The 18,686-nt window shown below is 40.7% G+C and overlaps 1 protein-coding gene across 1 annotated transcript in view; it reads right to left on the bottom strand.

Moving 5' to 3' along the window:
* LOC134349899 (collagen alpha-1(XXIII) chain-like) overlaps nucleotides 1–18,686 on the bottom strand; it is a 165,477-nt gene that overhangs the window by 136,720 nt on the left and 10,071 nt on the right. The window lies entirely within an intron of this gene.

An 18,686-nucleotide genomic window follows, 5' to 3' on the forward strand; every position in this document is an offset into this window, starting at 1 on the left:
CTTTCTACAGCAGTTTTGGCAAACTAATAATAGAAAAGCAATATCAGGTCTCAGATATTTTCTGAACACAGTAGGTGGACAAGAAAAAATCCTTTCTGCCACTGAAAGTCAATTTTATGGCCAGCCGAGGCAAATTCTTCAAAATTACAGATTACTCATAATTTTGCCTTGTTTTAACTTCTTTTAATCAATCATGTGTTTTTTTGTTAAACGTGACATAATTGTGTGCAGAAATCTATTCTCAGCTAAATGACGGATCACAGTCAATTGAGCCTATTTACCAACATATGGTGTTCATCTAAAACATATTATTGAACACCTATGCAGAATATGTAAACCAAACAACAACAAGTTCACAGCGAGATGATGCAAGTTCAGATTCCATATGGACTGAAGTTTGTTCACCAAATTATTTTGTCACATAGCAATTTGCGAAGCAGTTCACTGGAAATAATTTTTTGTTTCGCTGGTAATGAAAGAAGCTAATTTCCTACTAGGACTCCTCATTTCCTTGGGAGAGAAACCCAGCTTTAAAACATGGGATACAAATGGCATGTGGATGCTGCCCAAAGTCTTAAATTTGTGAAAATCTCACTGTTTGATGTGCTGGTGTGGACTTTTCTTTGCATTTAATTTTTCATGCTTTCTGTGGTTATTACAATTTTTTATTGCAATTTTGAACTTGACAGAATTGAGTATAGTAAACCTTTATATGCATAATGATTTTAGTTTAGTTTTATTGCAAACTTCATTTTCAAAGGTGTCTTTTGGGGCATCATTCATTTGTAGTGACTTGCTGCTGTTTAATATCAAATCATTATTTGCGTTTCATGTAGTTTCAGCATCCGGCATTACGTTACGATTATTTTGATTTTGATTATTTTGGGGGATACATTTGGGGTGGCGGGGTGGGGAAACATTTCTACCAAAGGAGGTTTAAAGTGCTCTTTTCTTTCGCTAGTCTGCAGCTCACCCTTGGGCAAGGTGTAATACCTACTTAGCCCCTCCCGATCAGGGTCACGTGAAGCCACAGGATAGTTGTATGAACAACTGGTGCATATCACAAGGCCTGGTTATGTGACCACTGACACCAGGCAGACAATCCTTGAAGAGGATTGATAATGGCTGGGGTCCCCATCCTGTAAAGGCATTGCCCATTAGGCGGCAATGGCAACGGAGTCCTGATGAAGGGTTTTGGCCTGAAACGTCGACTGTTGACTCTTTTCCATAGATGCTGTCTGGCCTGCTGAGTTCCTCCAGCACCTTGTGTGTATTACTTTGATTTCCAGCATCTATAGAATTTTCTCTTGTTTGTGAGAAAGCAATGGCAAACCACTTCTATAGACTAACTTGCCAGGAACAATCATGGTCAAAGACTATGATCATGCACGTCATACAACACAGTACTTAACGATGACGATGGGAGATACAGTGGCTTCAAAGAGAGATTCCCTCCAGGTTTTAAAATATTATATTTGTGGTGATATCACGTGCAATGACGTGCCAGTACATGATTGGACAGAACACTGAGCATGTGCGGGGTTTGCCAGAATGTTTCAGCACGTGGCAGGGTTAAGACGTGTTTGTTTATTACTGTTTCTTGTTTGTTTCTTCCAGAATATGATTCTTTACTGTTAACCCACGGTACATTTAAATAGAAGTAACATAACAATATTGTTTGGTAGAATTGATTCCAACAGGGTGTGAATCATAGTGGTCGCAGTGTAACAATGTTAGACTGCAGGTAAAACTATATTACGAATTCCGAAACTAAAATATAAACATCTGTTTTCAGTGGAATATTTTGTATGAAAATATTCTAATATGTTGTGATGATATCTGAGAAAAGTTGTTTATCATTCAGGAGAAACAAAATTGGAAAAGATAAGAGCCTAGAAATTTGGATGCATTCTTTTTCCCTGGTTACTGGTCTGAAAACCAATTACTGTATTTCCAAAAGGGGAATAAAAACTGTGGCCATTGACACATTGAACTGTGTCACTCTGTAGGGAGCTCTACAAAGGAAAGCAGGTCAATGGGACATAGAAGTGTGCATTGTTGCTTCAGAAAGATTGTCAGGAGTTGTAATTGGCTGGAGCTGGAGCAGGGTGGCAGGGTCAAAGGTGCGACCCGATGTTGACAGTGCAGGCAGTTGTTTTTTTGAGAAATCCTGTTGGAATAAATTAGGTGAATAATTGCAATGATTTTTGTGAACAATATTCACAAAACACCACTGTGTGCTGTGGAGGAGAGAACAAATGTTTAGGGGGCTGGATGGGTTGCCATTAAATGGACTGCTTCAAGCAGGTTGGAATTAAGCTTCTTGAGCGTTGTTCAAAGTACTGAGGGCTGTAATGTGCATAGTTGGATATTGAGCCTGCATTGGACTTCACCGGAGCATTGTAAGAGGCAGAGGACAGAGGAGCAGGATGAAAAATTGAAGTGATTGGCAATAGGAAACTCAAGAGTCACCCCTGCAGACTGAACAAACATGTCCTGCAAAGCCATCTTCCAATCTATGTTTGACTTTTCTAGTATAGAGGAGACTACATTAGAGAACAAAGGCATCCATCAGTGAGTTCCTCACTGTCCAGGACATGCCCTCTTCTCATGTCCACCATTAGCGAGGAGGTACAGGAGCCTGAAGATGCACACTCAACACTTCAGGAACAGCTTCTCCCCTCCACTCTCAGATTTCTGAACACAACTTCACTATTTTGCTTTCTTTTTGCACTACTTTATTATATATTTCTAATGATAAATTATACTAATTTGCCTTGCCCTGTATTGCTGCCACAAAACAATACATTTCATGAGATACACTGGTGATGATAAAACCAGATTCTGATTCTGACACCATGAGCAGCAAATGGAGAAGTGGAAGTGGTGAATGATTGCTTCACCTGTAAGGAGCTTTTGGGCTCACTCTTTGGTGGAAAGGGAAGAGATAAAAAGGGAGTGACAAAAAAACAACAAAATGTACACAGCAAAATATGGAATTTGCCAAAGCACTCAAAGGATTACCTAAAGGAATTCATTAAGACAATTGGAAGTGTGTGATGGTAGTTAGCAACCTGCTGTGAAAATATATGATGCCACTTTTAAAATAACATGGAATGATTTCAGTATAAATTAGTTCAGGGACAATGAGTTGAAGCTCAAAGAAAAATCAATATTTACAATTAGTAATAATAATTTAACATGGGATGAACCTTGTAAGGGTCGTAAATTGACTTGCTGTGGACAGGAAGCAATTTACAGTAAAACACATGTATGCACCTATTAAAAGGCATTAGAACTATCTGAGCTAAGATGTAGCAGAAATAGCCAAATGATGACAGTAAATACAACAACATATAGAAATATAATATAAAAAGTGAAAAGGAAGTACCCTGGCCTATGCAAGGAACAACATCATAACATTGGTGTATGAATTTGTTAAGCTGCTGTCGATCTCACAAATAATTTCACTTAAAAATGACCCTGAAAATCAAAATCCAGAGCAACATCATCAAAAGTTGCCATGCAATTAAAATAAAAAAGAGAAAACAATAGAATAAGAGAAAGAGCATCTGGTCTTCAGGTCTGCCCCGTCATTCAAAATAGTCATGAATTTTGGTCCTAGCACTCAGCCCCTTTTCTGTCAATTCCACAAAGCCTTCAATTCTCCAATCTCTCACAAAATATCTACATCCACTTTAAATATTTCCAGTGATCTAGCCTCCACAACTCTTTTGCTTAAAGAATTTCAGAGATTCCTCTCATTCTGCATGAAGAAATTTCCTAGAGGTCTCAGTTTTAGAAGAGATCCACTTTCAACTATCAAGGGCACGACTTGAAGATTGAAAGACGTCCATTTAGAACAGAGATGTGGAAAAATTACTTTAGTCAAGGGTGGTAAATCTGTGGAATTTGTTGCCACAAGTGGCAGTGGAGGCCAAGTCATTGGGTGCATTTAATAGAGAGATAGATAGTTTCTTGATTAGCCAGGGCATCAAAGGGTATGGGGAGGAGGCAGGGAATTGGGGATGACTGGAAGAATTGGACCAGCCCATGATTGAATGGCGGAGCAGACTTGATAGGCTGAATGGCCTACTTCTGCTCCTATATTTTATGGTCTAACTCTGTCCCTAGTTGAGACTTTTCCATTGGTGCAACCATAACAATGTCAACTTTGTCATACCCTCCTTAAGAATTTATTTCAAGACCATCCCACTTTCATCTAAACTTCAAAGAATACCTATCTAACTGATTCAGTCATTTCTGATAATGACAACCTTCTTATCCCAGCAATTCCATCCAAACTATTTCCATGTCAGGATCCACTGTCTCTTTAGCAGTACTCAATATTGCATTGATATATTCTTGATTAACAATGCTACCTCTCCTCCTTTCCCATTTTGCTGATTTTCTTAGATCACTGAATAACTTGGAATATTGAATTCCTGGGCTTAGATAGCCTGTAACTACTCTAATAGTAAGTAAAATCAAACTGACTTACCTGCTTGTGCTGTTATCTCACCTATCTTGTTACAAATGAAGTAATTCATTCCAAAGAAGAGCCATAGTTTAACATGTTACAAGTTTTGTTCTGGATTCACTTTCTCCTGCACAATTTTTCATATATTTCTGCCTCTTCCTATCAGGCTTGGATTTTCATTCTCCGCTGCCATTCCAATTGCACTGGGGCCAGTACTTCATCAATCAGAATCTATTTCTCCTACACCAAACTTTGATTTGCTTGTTTACTTCTCTAATTATAATTATCCTCTGCAAATCTGGTTGTGGCTCAGGTAATAATCCAGAGGTTATGATCACGCATCGTCTTGAAGTTTATTCATAATCTCTCAGCAAAACCAATTTGTTCAATGTGACCATGTTGCTTATGAGAACTCAGCCAAGGTCCACCTATGATGTCATGAGCACTTGGCCAATGAGAGGATGACATGCAAAAACTGCATTAGCACCCTCATTCCCAAAAATATATCCTGATTGATACTAATCTATTTGATGGAATCACTAGCCAGCAAAAGATGTACACCAGTTTGTAGCAGAAAAGATAGACAATGCTGAAGATCCCAATATGATAAAGGAAAATGTAATACAAATGCCTCTAGAGATATTCCGAAGCTATCTTAGGAAAGTAAGAGTTTCTGGTAATGAAGTAACAAGAAGTGCATTTGAAAAGAATTCAATGATAATGGGTAATTCGTGAATCTGCAGCTGTTATGCTTGATTCCTACATGATTTAGATAATAATTCATTGAATATTTCAGAGGAATAAAACTTATTGAATGGTGGAGGACGATTGAGGCATCTTGGCCCAAAACATCAACTGTTCATTTCCCTCTTTAGATGCTGCCTGACTTCCTGAGTTCCTCCATCATCTTATGTGTGTCGCTCAAGATTTTCAGCAATTGCAGAATCTCTGTTGATTGAATAGTGGACCAAGATTGAGGGTTTTGTTGTTTTTTTTTGTTCCTAGCACCATAACACCAAATTTTAACAAAGGAACAAGAAAACTTTTCTGAAGCAACTAATTAATTTCTGGAGTCTGTTTAAGCACTTGCCCATTTATATCCAAAGTGCCTGATTTAATTTTCTTGCAAATGCTAGCCCTCATAGCATTGCTACTTTGTTTAATAACATTATTTAGTGCAAACAATTTCCCCAAAGACAAGTGAATCCAAGTTTATATTTTATTGCTAATTTTCAGTTGGAGTTAAACTAACTGCTTGACTTCATTCATTAGTGTACATTTGGAAGCATGTGCATGTTGTTCTGTTCAGCACGTCTTCTCATTTACAGGGCCATTATTACAAGCATTCAGGAAGCAAAATACCATTGATCAGAAATCATTAATATTTCCTGAGTGTCCATTATAGAAAATTCTATACACTTAAGAAATAGATCCAAATAAAACCTCACGATTATGAATTATCTGAATTCAAAACAGTAACTAAAATTGTACCCAGTGTCTCTAACACTGATATATTATAAAACAGGAATACAAGTAAAAGGAAAGAGAATAAAAGAGAAGATGAACAAAAAAATTGATTTGAATAATACTGTCTAAATAGTACTAGCAAAAATTAAATGGAAGTGGCCCATCTCCATTTCAATGATCACTTTTGCTTAACCTTAATTTTATTTGGAAAAGAAACCAATGGTGTATTTATACCCCAACCTATCCATGGAGAATTAATCTTCCCAGATGAAGTATTGGTTTGAACTAAAGTTGAATATTCAGCATTCTCAAAGATTGGCATTAATAATAGACACAAACATTATAACTAATATCAAGCCTAGCATGTCTTCAAAGTCTGCTGATTTATGTTTTAATATGCATGTTTGGAAGTCAAATTGTTCTACTGCTGGAGGCTCAAACTTGATCTTATTATTTGCTCATGACATACCATGACTCAGCACAAGTCAATTTCTTAGGCCACACTGCTGAGTATTTTATTACATGATTTGCATTTAACAGGAAGCTTGTGTTAAACTTGCATCTTAAAATGCTTGAGAAAGATCAGCAACTACATTCCCTGTAAAGTGAATAGTAATGAGAATGTATGACCTAAAAAGTCTAGAATTATATTTAACTACTAGTCAAAAATACTTTTAAGCTTCAAAGTGCAAGGTAAATTAAGTAGCTTGTTTTAGAACAATGCGTTATCAATTTCCTACTTGGTTTTATAAGAATTGTTAATGTTAATCTGTGACGTTTTTGAAGTGTTGTATTCATTTTAGAAACCACTATTCATTACCCTTTTAATAATTGTAAGTCTTTATTCTAAAAGATAAAAAAGATTACATCCTTCTTGTAAATGGGATGGAAACTCCCATTCAACCACACACTTAGAATATCGAGCCTGGATATTTCTATGATGGAAAAAGCACAAGCTAGAAATGTGCTTTGTGGTCTCAGGTCTAATAGGGCTGGTGTGTAGCAGCATTCTATTAAAGATACACCCAGCCACACATTCCTCTGAGTTTCAGGGTATGTTGAAGAAATAACTGGTCCCAGTTTTAGCCATGTGCATTTGATTACGCTGCAACAACATAATCTTCCACTTACGGCACTCCATGTCAGTACATACTATTATTGAAAAAGACCCAATTCTTGCCGGCTGGTGGCACAGTGAGATCAGTGCCAGACTCCGGAGCGAAGGTTCCCGAGGTCGAATCCAGGTCGGGGCCACCCCCGAGCACGCTTTCCATCCGTGCCGGGTTGAGTGTCGAGCTAGCCACTCAGTCTCGTAAAAAATACAAGGGTCGAGTCAGGAACCTTTATAACGTGACCCGGTTAATCCTCTTACCACGTGCTGGACAAGAATGGCTGAATATCTGGTATGACACGCTTAAAAAAAACAATTCTTGATGTGTAAGAAATTGTTTAAGAAGGCACAGCTGAGCTAAGACTACTTGTTACGTGTTCTCGATACATCTTCAGACTTGTTTTAGGTTTTAGAAAAATGCACTAACAATTGTATTTACTAAGCATTTTCCTGCATTTAACATGTGCAGTCAATAATTCACAAAGGACTTTCTGGTGAGAATTCTACATCCATCCAAGAAAGAGGGCAGCTAGAAGCTGTAAGGAAGCCAGATTATTCATGCAGTGTAAGAAAATTACCAGCCTATTCATCCAGCAGGATCCCTTAATTCCATGCACAGACTGTAGACTTCAAATTCTTGCGGCAGTCAGACCCATACAAACCAAATGAGTTGCACCTCAACGGTACTGAGGAAATTATTAACTTCAGAAGGAGGAAACTGGAGGTCCACATCTGAACCAGACCTCATTGGGGGATCAGAAGTGGAGAAGGTCAGCAACTTTAAATTCCTCGGTGTTATAATTTCAGAAGATCAGTCTGGGTCCAGCACATCAATGAAATTACAACAAAAGCATGGCAATGCCTCTACTTTCTTATAAGTTTGTGAAGATTTGGCATATCATCTAAAACGCCGACAAACTTCTATAGATACGTGGGGAGTATATTGACAGGTTGCATTACGGCCTGTATGGAAACACCAATGCCCTTGAATAGAAGTGCCCACAAAAAGTAGTGGATACGGCTCAGTCCATCATGAATAAAGCCTTCTCTCCCACCATTGAACACATCCACACTGAGCGCTGTCGCAGGAAAGCAGCATCCATCATCAAAACTCCACCACCCAGGTCATGCTCCCCAGGAAGGTGGTACAGGAGTCTCAGGACCCACACCACCAGATTCAGAAACAGTTATTACCCCTTAACCTTGAACCAGAGGGGATAACTTCACCCAACTTCACTCACCCCATCACTGAACTGTTCCCACAACCTATGGACTCACTTTCAAGGAGTCTTCATCTCTTGTTCTTGATATTTATTGCTTGAATATTATTCTTTTTGTATTTGCACATTGTTATCTTTTGTATATTGGTTGGGGGGGTCTTTCAATGATTCTATTGTATTTCTTGTATTTACTGTGAATGTCTGCAAGAAAATGAATCAGGCTTGTTTATGATGACATAGGTACTTTGATAATAAGTTTACTTTGAACATGGCTGTAGGAGTGGTTGAGTTTGGTCATACTATGGAGGAGGGTTTAAATTACAAGTTGGGTGGAGATGGAAATCGAGTGCAGCTCTAGAAAAGAACAAAGCACAAAGGATAGAGAGAGTAAGATAACATCAGAGTAAAATGTAGCTCAGTATTAAATCATACAGTATCTTAGTGTTTCATTCTCTTAACGAAGTAAGATTACTGTGGAATGTATGGAGACAGAAAGCTTCGAAAGTAAGATTATCATTTGATATTTACCAGGTTTTTAATTATAGCAATTGAGCGCCTGGTCCAGGTACTTTTCAGTAAATGAAAAGGAAAAAATCTGCATATAGTGGAAGCATTAAATAAAAACAAAAATGCTAGAAGCACTAGGCAAGTCAGGTATCATCAGTGGACATGGAAACAGAATTCATGTACCAGGCAGAAGGAACTTAGAACTGAAACAGAAAGAAAACAAGTTAGTTGTAATGCATAGGGATAAAGTGTTAGATAACAAAAAGGGAACATTTCTGATAGGGTCAAGCCAAGGTACTGTTGAGATAAGCTCTTGATGTTTGGTTAATGAGGACAGTTAAGAAGAGAGAGTGAAAAAAACACTGAACAACATAAAAGCTCTGTTATTAGGAAAGTTGTGAAGTGCAGTGTAGTTGGAAACACTTGGCAGATTTGACAAGTGGACAAGGAAACAGAGCCAATATTACAGATGGATGACAGACCGCAGAACTGGCCAGATCTGACACAGAAACTGAGTTACTTGTAGTTGTTGAATTTGATGTTGATTCACAATGTCATCTCGGAGAAACTGAATGTAGTTGGGTGACCATGTTACAGAGCACCTGCTACTAAACTGTAGAGATAACACTGGGCTTTCAGTTGACTGGAACTTCAATTCCCCATCCCACTCTCACCCTGCTCTATGTGTCTGTGGCTTTCCGCATTGTTATAAAGAGGCTCGATGCAAGCTTCAGCAATGGCACCTCATCAACTGGGCATCTTATAGACATTTAGATCCAATGTCAATCACAGCAGTTAGCTTCAAAATGATAAAGTCATGCAAGCTTCCTCAAAAAGTGCAGTTGGCTACAGGATTTATTTTGTGAGGCCAAAGGCTATCTGAACATTAGGGAATGATTGTCTTTGCAGTTCAAGAACAGCTCTAGAATCACATGATGTCTGAGGTATCACGAATATTCTCATCTCTACTTGAACACTAGGGAAATTTGCTCATAGGCCAGGCTTATATAACAGCAATGTCTGTAGCTTTCCACTCGAGAGGGAGGAATCGGCGCCCCAGCAGTGGAATTTACAAAAAAACAAAATGTGGCATTTGTAGTTACTGCTTCTGCCAAAAATGACGCTAAAATTAAATTCATATCACCCCATAATGCTTTTCACTGCAGACAGTAGCTTAGGCATAGTTGTGGCAAAAGTTCTCCCCGCAACATGTTTCAGATCTCTCACCACTTACTCAGAAAACTGCACTCTTCAGAAATGTGGAATATTGCTTCTGAAAACTCTTGGAAGTTAGTCTCTCACTGCCAAGGATCTTCTTAACTCTTCTTTTGACTTCCACTTTTGAGAGTGATTACACCTTCTGCTCAGTCGTACTGGAGGCCCAGTAGCTGAAGCCAACGATATCCAGCCAAACACACTCCAAAACCTCTGCTATCTTCAACACTGTAGTCTATTTAATATCTCAGTAATATTGTAAATATTGTTTGATTAAGCAAACATCATTATGGGTTACATATGAGAAGTACATGAATGGCATACACTATTATGCCACCAGTCATATGTGAGTGTCTCACTAAATAAAAGGGAGGGAAACACCAACAAATTGATCCTGTGTGTGCGACAGACACACACACAGACACACTAGTATTTTGAAGCAAACGAAATACCAAAGAAAAACTAGTGCCAGTATTACTGAGTATAATGGGTAAAAAAGCATACAGTTTGGTTAGAAATTTTATCTGCTTACACCAAACCAGCCAAAACAAGCTTTGCCGATATCGCGAATGTACTGCAAAAGCATTTAGAGTTGAAACCATTATCAATTGTAGAACACTTTAGGTTTCATACGCAGAAACAAAAGGAAGGTACTCCATTTCAGAAATTCAGAGTTCAGCAGAGGAGGACAAAGGGCTTAATTAGGAAGGGGAAAAAAGATTATGAGAGAAAACTGGCAGGGAACATAAAAACGGACTGTAAAAGCTTTTATAGATATGTAAAAAGGAAAAGACTGGTAAAGACAAATGTAGGTCCCCTACAGACAGAAACAGGTGAATTGATTATGGGGAGCAAGGACATGGCAGACCAATTGAATAATTACTTTGGTTCTGTCTTCACTAAGGAGGACATAAATAATCTTCCAGAAATAGTAAGGGACAGAGGGTCCAGTGAGATGGAGGAACTGAGCGAAATACATGTTAGTAGGGAAGTGGTGTTAGGTAAATTGAAGGGATTGAAGGCAGATAAATCCCCAGGGTCAGATGGTCTGCATCCTAGAGTGCTTAAGGAAGTAGCCCAAGAAATAGTGGATGCATTAGTGATAATTTTTCAAAACTCGTTAGATTCTGGACTAGTTCCTGAGGATTGGAGGGTGGCTAATGTAACCCCACTTTTTAAAATAGGAGGGAGAGAGAAACCGGGGAATTATAGACCGGTTAGCCTAACGTCGGTGGTGGGGAAACTGCTGGAGTCAGTTATCAAGGATGTGATAACAGCACATTTGGAAAGCGGTGAAATGATCGGACAAAGTCAGCATGGATTTGTGAAAGGAAAATCATGTCTGACGAATCTCATAGAATTTTTTGAGGATGTAACTAGTAGAGTGGATAGGGGAGAACCAGTGGATGTGGTATATTTGGATTTTCAAAAGGCTTTTGACAAGGTCCCACACAGGAGATTAGTGTGCAAACTTAAAGCACATGGTATTGGGGGTAAGGTATTGGTGTGGGTGGAGAATTGGGTAGCAGACAGGAAGCAAAGAGTGGGAATAAACGGGACCTTTTCAGAATGGCAGGCGGTGACTAGTGGGGTACTGCAAGGCTCAGTGCTGGGACCCCAGTTGTTTACAATATATATTAATGACTTGGATGAGGAAATTAAATGCAGCATCTCCAAGTTTGCGGATGACACGAAGCTGGGTGGCAGTGCTAGCAGTGAGGAGGATGCTAAGAGGATGCAGGGTGACTTGGATAGGTTGGGTGAGTGGGCAAATTCATGGCAGATGCAATTTAATGTGGATAAATGTGAAGTTATCCACTTTGGTGGCAAAAATAGGAAAACAGATTATTATCTGAATGGTGGCCGATTAGGAAAAGGGGAGGTGCAACGAGACCTGGGTGTCATTATACACCAGTCATTGAAAGTGGGCATGCAGGTACAGCAGGCGGTGAAAAAAGGCGAATGGTATGCTGGCATTTATAGCGAGAAGATTCGAGTACAGGAGCAGGGAGGTACTACTGCAGTTGTACAAGGCCTTGGTGAGACCACACCTGGAGTATTGTGTGCAGTTTTGGTCCCCTAATCTGAGGAAAGACATCTTTGCCATAGAGGGAGTACAAAGAAGGTTCACCAGATTGATTCCTGGGATGGCAGGACTTTCATATGAAGAAAGACTGGATGAACTGGGCTTGTACTCGTTGGAATTTAGAAGATTGAGGGGGGTCTGATTGAAACGTATAAGATCCTAAAGGGATTAGACAGGCTAGATGCAGGAAGATTGTTCCCGATGTTGGGGAAGTCCAGAACGAGGGGTCACAGTTTGAGGATAGAGGGGAAGCCTTTTAGGACCGAGATTAGGAAAAACTTCTTCACACAGAGAGTGGTGAATCTGTGGAATTCTCTGCCACAGGAAACTGTTGAGGCCAGTTCATTGGCTATATTTAAGAGGGAGTTAGATATGGCCCTTGTGGCTACGGGGGTCAGGGGGTATGGAGGGAAGGCTGGGGCGGGGTTCTGAGTTGGATGATCAGCCATGATCATAATAAATGGCGGTGCAGGCTCGAAGGGCCGAATGGCCTACTCCTGCACCTATTTTCTATGTTTCTATGTTTCTATTTCTGCTTACGTGACTGAATTGAAGAAATTGTCCAAGCATTATCAGTTCAGTAATGGGCTTAATGATACACTGAGATTGTTTCATTTATTGAATCTTACAAGAAAGCATTCGAAAATGGATCCTAACTGAACCACAGCTTGCATTTAAAAGAGCAGTTGAAATTACTGTATCAATAGAAACAGCAGTCAGGAATGTAAGTGAGCGCGAAGTCTAAATGGAAGCATCCCTATCTGAACAAATAGTGTTACCATTGTAGCAGGTGCTCACATACACAAGATCAATGCAGATTTAAAGGTGAAACTTAGTAGGATAAATGCAACAAATAGGACACATACAAATAGCACATTGGGCACACAAAAATAAATGGGCAGTACATCGAAGAGATGAAGCTAAAAAGTCAAGTTGCAGTTTCAAAAGGAGCAGTAATCTGCATGCTGTTGATGAACAATCTGAGAGGGACACAGGACTGGATAGCTTTGAGATTTAAAATATGAAAACTAACAAGAGACAAGCAATATGGTGTACATCAGAAGTGAACGGCAAATTAATTAAAATGGAATTGGACACATTTGTGGCTGTTCCAGTTATTCCACAAAATGAGCTTGAATGGTATTTAAAAGATATTAAACTGAAACCTGCACATATTCGAAGAACTTATACTGGAGAAAAGATAACTCCTGTGGGAATGACATTTGTAACAGTGAAATACAATAACCAACAAGCCACACTGGGCTTGTATGTGATAAAAACAGGAGGGCCAACATTGTGGGGGCATGATTGGCTGAGACAACTACATTTTGATAAAGATCGATCCACTATTTGCATGCCACACACCATGCAATAGTCAACTGAAAGTGAATTAAGAAAGGTACTGGATGATGCTACAGTGTTCAAGGATGGCGTTGATCAAGCAAACGAACCAAACAAATCAAGGGTAAAATAGCGTTTAATGAAAATGCCACACGAAAGTTTTGCAAAGCATGCCTGACTCCTATGTATTCTTTACTCCAGGCACCACTTGCTGTGGTCACACCACTGACGCACAGGGACTACAAAAGTGTGCTGAGAAAGTTCAAGCAGTGGTGGATGATGAACCAAAGCCAAAGGACGTGTCACAGGATTTTAAAAATTGCTATAACCAGTTCCTGCCAAACCTGGCTACTGCACTCCACTTCTTGAACTCAATACTACAGACCGAGAAGAAATGACATTGAAAAAGCAGTGCGTGACATGTCTTTCAAATAGGCAAAGGAGAGTGTGACATCAGACACTGTACTCACACATTATGATCCACATCATCTAGTGAAGCTTGCTCGTGATGCCTTGGCTTATTGTATTGGTGCAGTCATGCAACACCTTTCCTTACCACTGCAGAGAAAAATTATTTCGATAAAGTGGTCCCCCAATTTATGACGTGCCTCAGCGATGTAGAGGAGGCCACATTGTGCGCACTGGACACAACAGGCAACCCCAGCAGGTTCGCAGGTGAAGTGCTGTCTCACTTGGGGCCCTGAATGGAGGTGAGGGAGGAGGTATTATGGGCATGTGTAACGCCTAGGCCACTTGCAGGGACAAGTGCCAAGAGGAAGATTAGTGGGGACAGACAAATGGACAAGGGAATCATGGAGGGAGCAATCCTTGTGGAAGAGGGGGAGGTAAAGATATGTTTAGCAGTAGGATCTCCTCCTTGTATATCACAATGTGGCACACTCCACAACCAACAACTCGCCAGCTAAGCTGTTCCTGGGTCGTCCCCTGCGCTCACTCTTAGAGCTCCTCAAACCCCATCACAGAAGGAGTCAGCAGGACAAACAGCTGAGACAAATTGAGGGCTCCTCAAACAAGGAGGTTTGATGTTTCACTCCTGGACAAGCAGTCCTGCTGAGGGACTACAGAGGTGATCAAAAGTGGGTACTTGGAAAGATTAAGGACAGAACTGGACTACTCTCTCACATAGTGGAGATTGCGTCTGATGTCATCTGGAGATAACAGAGTCAATTGTTAGGGAAGAAAGGTGTCCAGAGCTATCAGAACACCTTCCTGCAGTTCCCAAATCAACTCCTACAACCAGCAGAGGAGGCTGCAGAACCCGAGATTGTTTCACAGCCACAGTCTCACCTGCTAGGCAGAGTGAACCCCCCACCCTTGTCAGGAAAGGCATTATCTCACACGAGTAAGAAATCCTCCACAGTGATTAAATATCTAGGCCTGAATGGGACAATTAAAAATATAGTATGCTGTGAATGTCTATATACAGTGCCTATAAAAAGAATTCCCTCCCCCCCTTGGAAGTTTTCATGTTATATTGTTTTACAACATTGAGTCACAGTGGAGTTAATTCGGCTATATTGACACTGAACAACAGAAAAGACTTTCGTATCAAAGTGAAAGCAAATTTCTACAAATTGTTCTAAATTTATACAATTATTAAACACAAAATACACAATTGATTGCATAATTACTCACCCCCTTCAAGTCAGTATGTAGTAGATGCATCTTTGGCAGCAATTACAGCCTTGAGTCTGTGTGGATAGGTCTCTATCAGCTTTGCACACCTGGACACTGCAATTTTTCCCCATTCTTCTTTATAAAACTGCTCAAGCTCTGTCAGATTGCATGGGGATCATGAGTGAACAGCCCTTTTCAAGTCCAGCCACAAATTCTCAATTGGCTTGAGGTCTGGGTTCTGATGTTTTAAGCCATTCCTGTATAGCTTTGGCTTTGTGCTTGGGGTCATTGTCTTGCTGGAAAACGAATCTTCTTCCAAGACGCAGTTCTCTTGCAGACTACATCAGATTTTCTTCCTGGATTTCCCTGTATTTTGATGCATTCACTTTACCCTCTACCTTCCCAGGCCTTCCAGGGCCTGCTGCAGTGAAGCATCCCCACAGCATGATGCAGCTACCACCATGCTTCACTGTACAGATTTTAAACGCAAACAACAGGAATTCTGCAGATGCTGGAAATTCAAGCAACACACATCAAAGTTGCTGGTGAACGCAGCAGGCCAGGCAGCATCTATAGGAAGAGGCGCAGTCGACGTTTCAGGCCGAGACCCTTCGTCAGGACTAACTGAAGGAAGAGTGAGTAAGGGGTTTGAAAGCTGGAGGGGGAGGGGGAGATGCAAAATGATAGGAGAAGACAGGAGGGGGAGGGATAGAGCCGAGAGCTGGACAGGTGATAGGCAAAAGGGGATACGAGAGGATCATGGGACAGGAGGTCCGGGAAGAAAGACGGGGGGGGGGGTGACCCAGAGGATGGGCAAGAGGTATATTCAGAGGGACAGAGGGAGAAAAAGGAGAGTGAGAGAAAGAATGTGTGCATAAAAAAGAGTAACAGATGGGGTACGAGGGGGAGGTGGGGCCTACCAGAAGTTAGAGAAGTCAATGTTCATGCCATCAAGTTGGAGGCTACCCATACGGAATATAAGGTGTTGTTCCTCCAACCTGAGTGTGGCTTCATCTTTACTACGGAATATAAGGTGTTGTTCCTCCAACCTGAGTGTGGCTGTAAGATGAAGCCACACTCAGGTTGGAGGAACAACACCTTATATTCCGTATGGGTAGCCTCCAACCTGATGGCATGAACATTGACTTCTCTAACTTCTGCTAGGCCCCACCTCCCCCTCGTACCCCATCTGTTACTCTTTTTTATGCACACATTCTTTCTCTCACTCTCCTTTTTCTCCCTCTGTCCCTCTGAATATACCTCTTGCCCATCCTCTGGGTCACCCCCCCCCGTCTTTCTTCCCGGACCTCCTGTCCCATGATCCTCTCGTATCCCCTTCTGCCTATCACCTGTCCAGCTCTCGGCTCCATCCCTCCCCCTCCTGTCTTCTCCTATCATTTTGCATCTCCCCCTCCCCCTCCAGCTTTCAAATCCCTTACTCACTCTTCCTTCAGTTAGTCCTGACGAAGGGTCTCGGTCTGAAACGTCGACTGCGCCTCTTCCTATAGATGCTGCCTGGCCTGCTGCGTTCACCAGCAACTTTGATGTGTGTCACTGTGCAGATGGTGTGTTTCTGATAACGTGTAGTGTTTGGTTTATGCTGAAGGGTCTCAGCCCGAAATGCTGACGGTACTCTTTTCCATAGATGCTGCCTGGTCTGCTGAGTTCCTCTAGCATTTTGTGTGTGTTGTTTGATTAAGCATTCTTTGTTGCTTACATAATTCATTATGGGTTATACGTAAAACTAAGTGAATGGCATACATCATTACGCCACAACATGTGGTGTAAAAAAAATAGGGAAATAAATTTAAGTAGATAAATTCATGCTGGCTCCTATGTTATTGTTTGATTAGTTTCCGCAGTTACAAAACATAACAAGCACTATTCAATGCAACGATCTTTCTCTAACAGACTGTGCAAAATACATTCAGGTAATTGATGATCCCTCTAAGTTGCAGGTGTTGTTCAGACGTGCATTCCTGTATGTGGCTTGCTCTGACTTCTACATGATTGTACATGAAGCTATTTCACAGCAAAGCATGGCAAATGCGTGAACGTCATTCAAGGTTTTTGAGTGCTCGGTGCATTTCACATGAAAGAAGTGATCAAATGTCTCATCGGGCGCTATCTATGCTACACAGCTCCATCATGTTTACTGATCAAATTTATGCCAGAATTCCAATGTAGTTATTAAAGAAAATACACCTCTGGAACAAATTTCAAAGCCATTCAAAAGGGGGGAGGGGTCACTGAACATCTTGGTTGAGGTGCTACCACTCTTGATTAGTTTAAGGAAGGTCTAACTTGGGCATCTATGAATTGGTGTGAACTAATTAGCAGCAAAATAATATACAGTGGCATGCAAAAGTTTGGGCACTTCTGGTCAAAATTTCTGATACTGCGAATAGCTAAGCGAGTAAAAGATGAACTGATTTCCAAAAGGCATAAAGGCACAAAGACACATTTCTTTAATATTTTATGAAAACTTTATTTCCATCTTTTACAGTTTCAAAATAACAAAAAAGGAAAAGGGCCCAAAGCAAAAGTTTGGGCACCCTGCAAGGCAGTAATTAGTAACACCCCCTTTGGCAAGTATCACAGCTTGTAAATGCTTTGTAGCCAGTTAAGAGTCTTTCATTTCTTGTTTGGGGGATTTTCGCCCAATCTTCCTTGCAAAAGGCTTCTAGTTCTGTGAGATTCTTGGGGCTGTCTTGCATGCACTGCTCTTTTGAGGTCTATCCACAGATTCTCGAAGATGTTTAGTTCAGGGGACTGTGAGGGCCATGGCAAAGCCTTCAGCTTGCGCCTCTTGAGGTAGTCCATTGTGGATTTTGAGGTGTGTTTGTGGTATATATATACATATATGTTGTAACTGTGTTACCTGTCTGGACACACCCCTCTGCTGATTGCTCCTGTGGCTCCTCCCACAGACCCCTGAATAAAGGCGATTCTGCCACTGCTCCTCCCTCAGTCCGGGACAGATATTCAGCAGGGACGTGGACCATTTCCTGCTAATTAAAGCCTTTCAGTACTTACTCTACTTCCAGTCTTTTGGAGTAATTGATAGTGCATCAGTGTTTAGGTTCATTATCCTGTTGTAGAAGCCATCCTCTTTTCATCTTCGGCTTTTTTACAGACGGTGTGATGTCTGCTTCCAGAATTTGCTGGCATTTAATTAAATTCATTCTTCCCTTTACCAGTAAGTGTTCCCCATGCCACTGGCTGCAACACAAGCCCAAAGCATGACCCACCTGCTTAACAGTTGGAGAGGGGTTCTTTTCATGAAATTCTGCACCCTTTTTTCTTCAAACATACCTTTGCTCATTGCGGCCAAAAAGTTCTATTCAAAAGGTTCAAAAGAACATCTAAGCAAGCCTGATGCATTTTGGAAACAAGTCCTGTGCCCTTTTAAAGTCTTCATTCAAGATACCAGGCTTTAGCCAGGTTTATTCACAAAGAGACTGAGTGAACCTGCATAAAATTACGCTATTCCAGCACACTGACCTCTGTGGTAGGCAAATTGCCCAGGTATGGGCTGTCCATCAAACCAGGCCAAATCCCACTAAGACATCTTTTACCCCTCAGATTCAATATTAGTACAGAAACAACCTTTATTTAAAA

Source organism: Mobula hypostoma, chromosome 7 (genome assembly GCF_963921235.1).
Source record: "Mobula hypostoma chromosome 7, sMobHyp1.1, whole genome shotgun sequence".
Classification (NCBI taxonomy): Eukaryota; Metazoa; Chordata; class Chondrichthyes; order Myliobatiformes; family Myliobatidae; genus Mobula; species Mobula hypostoma.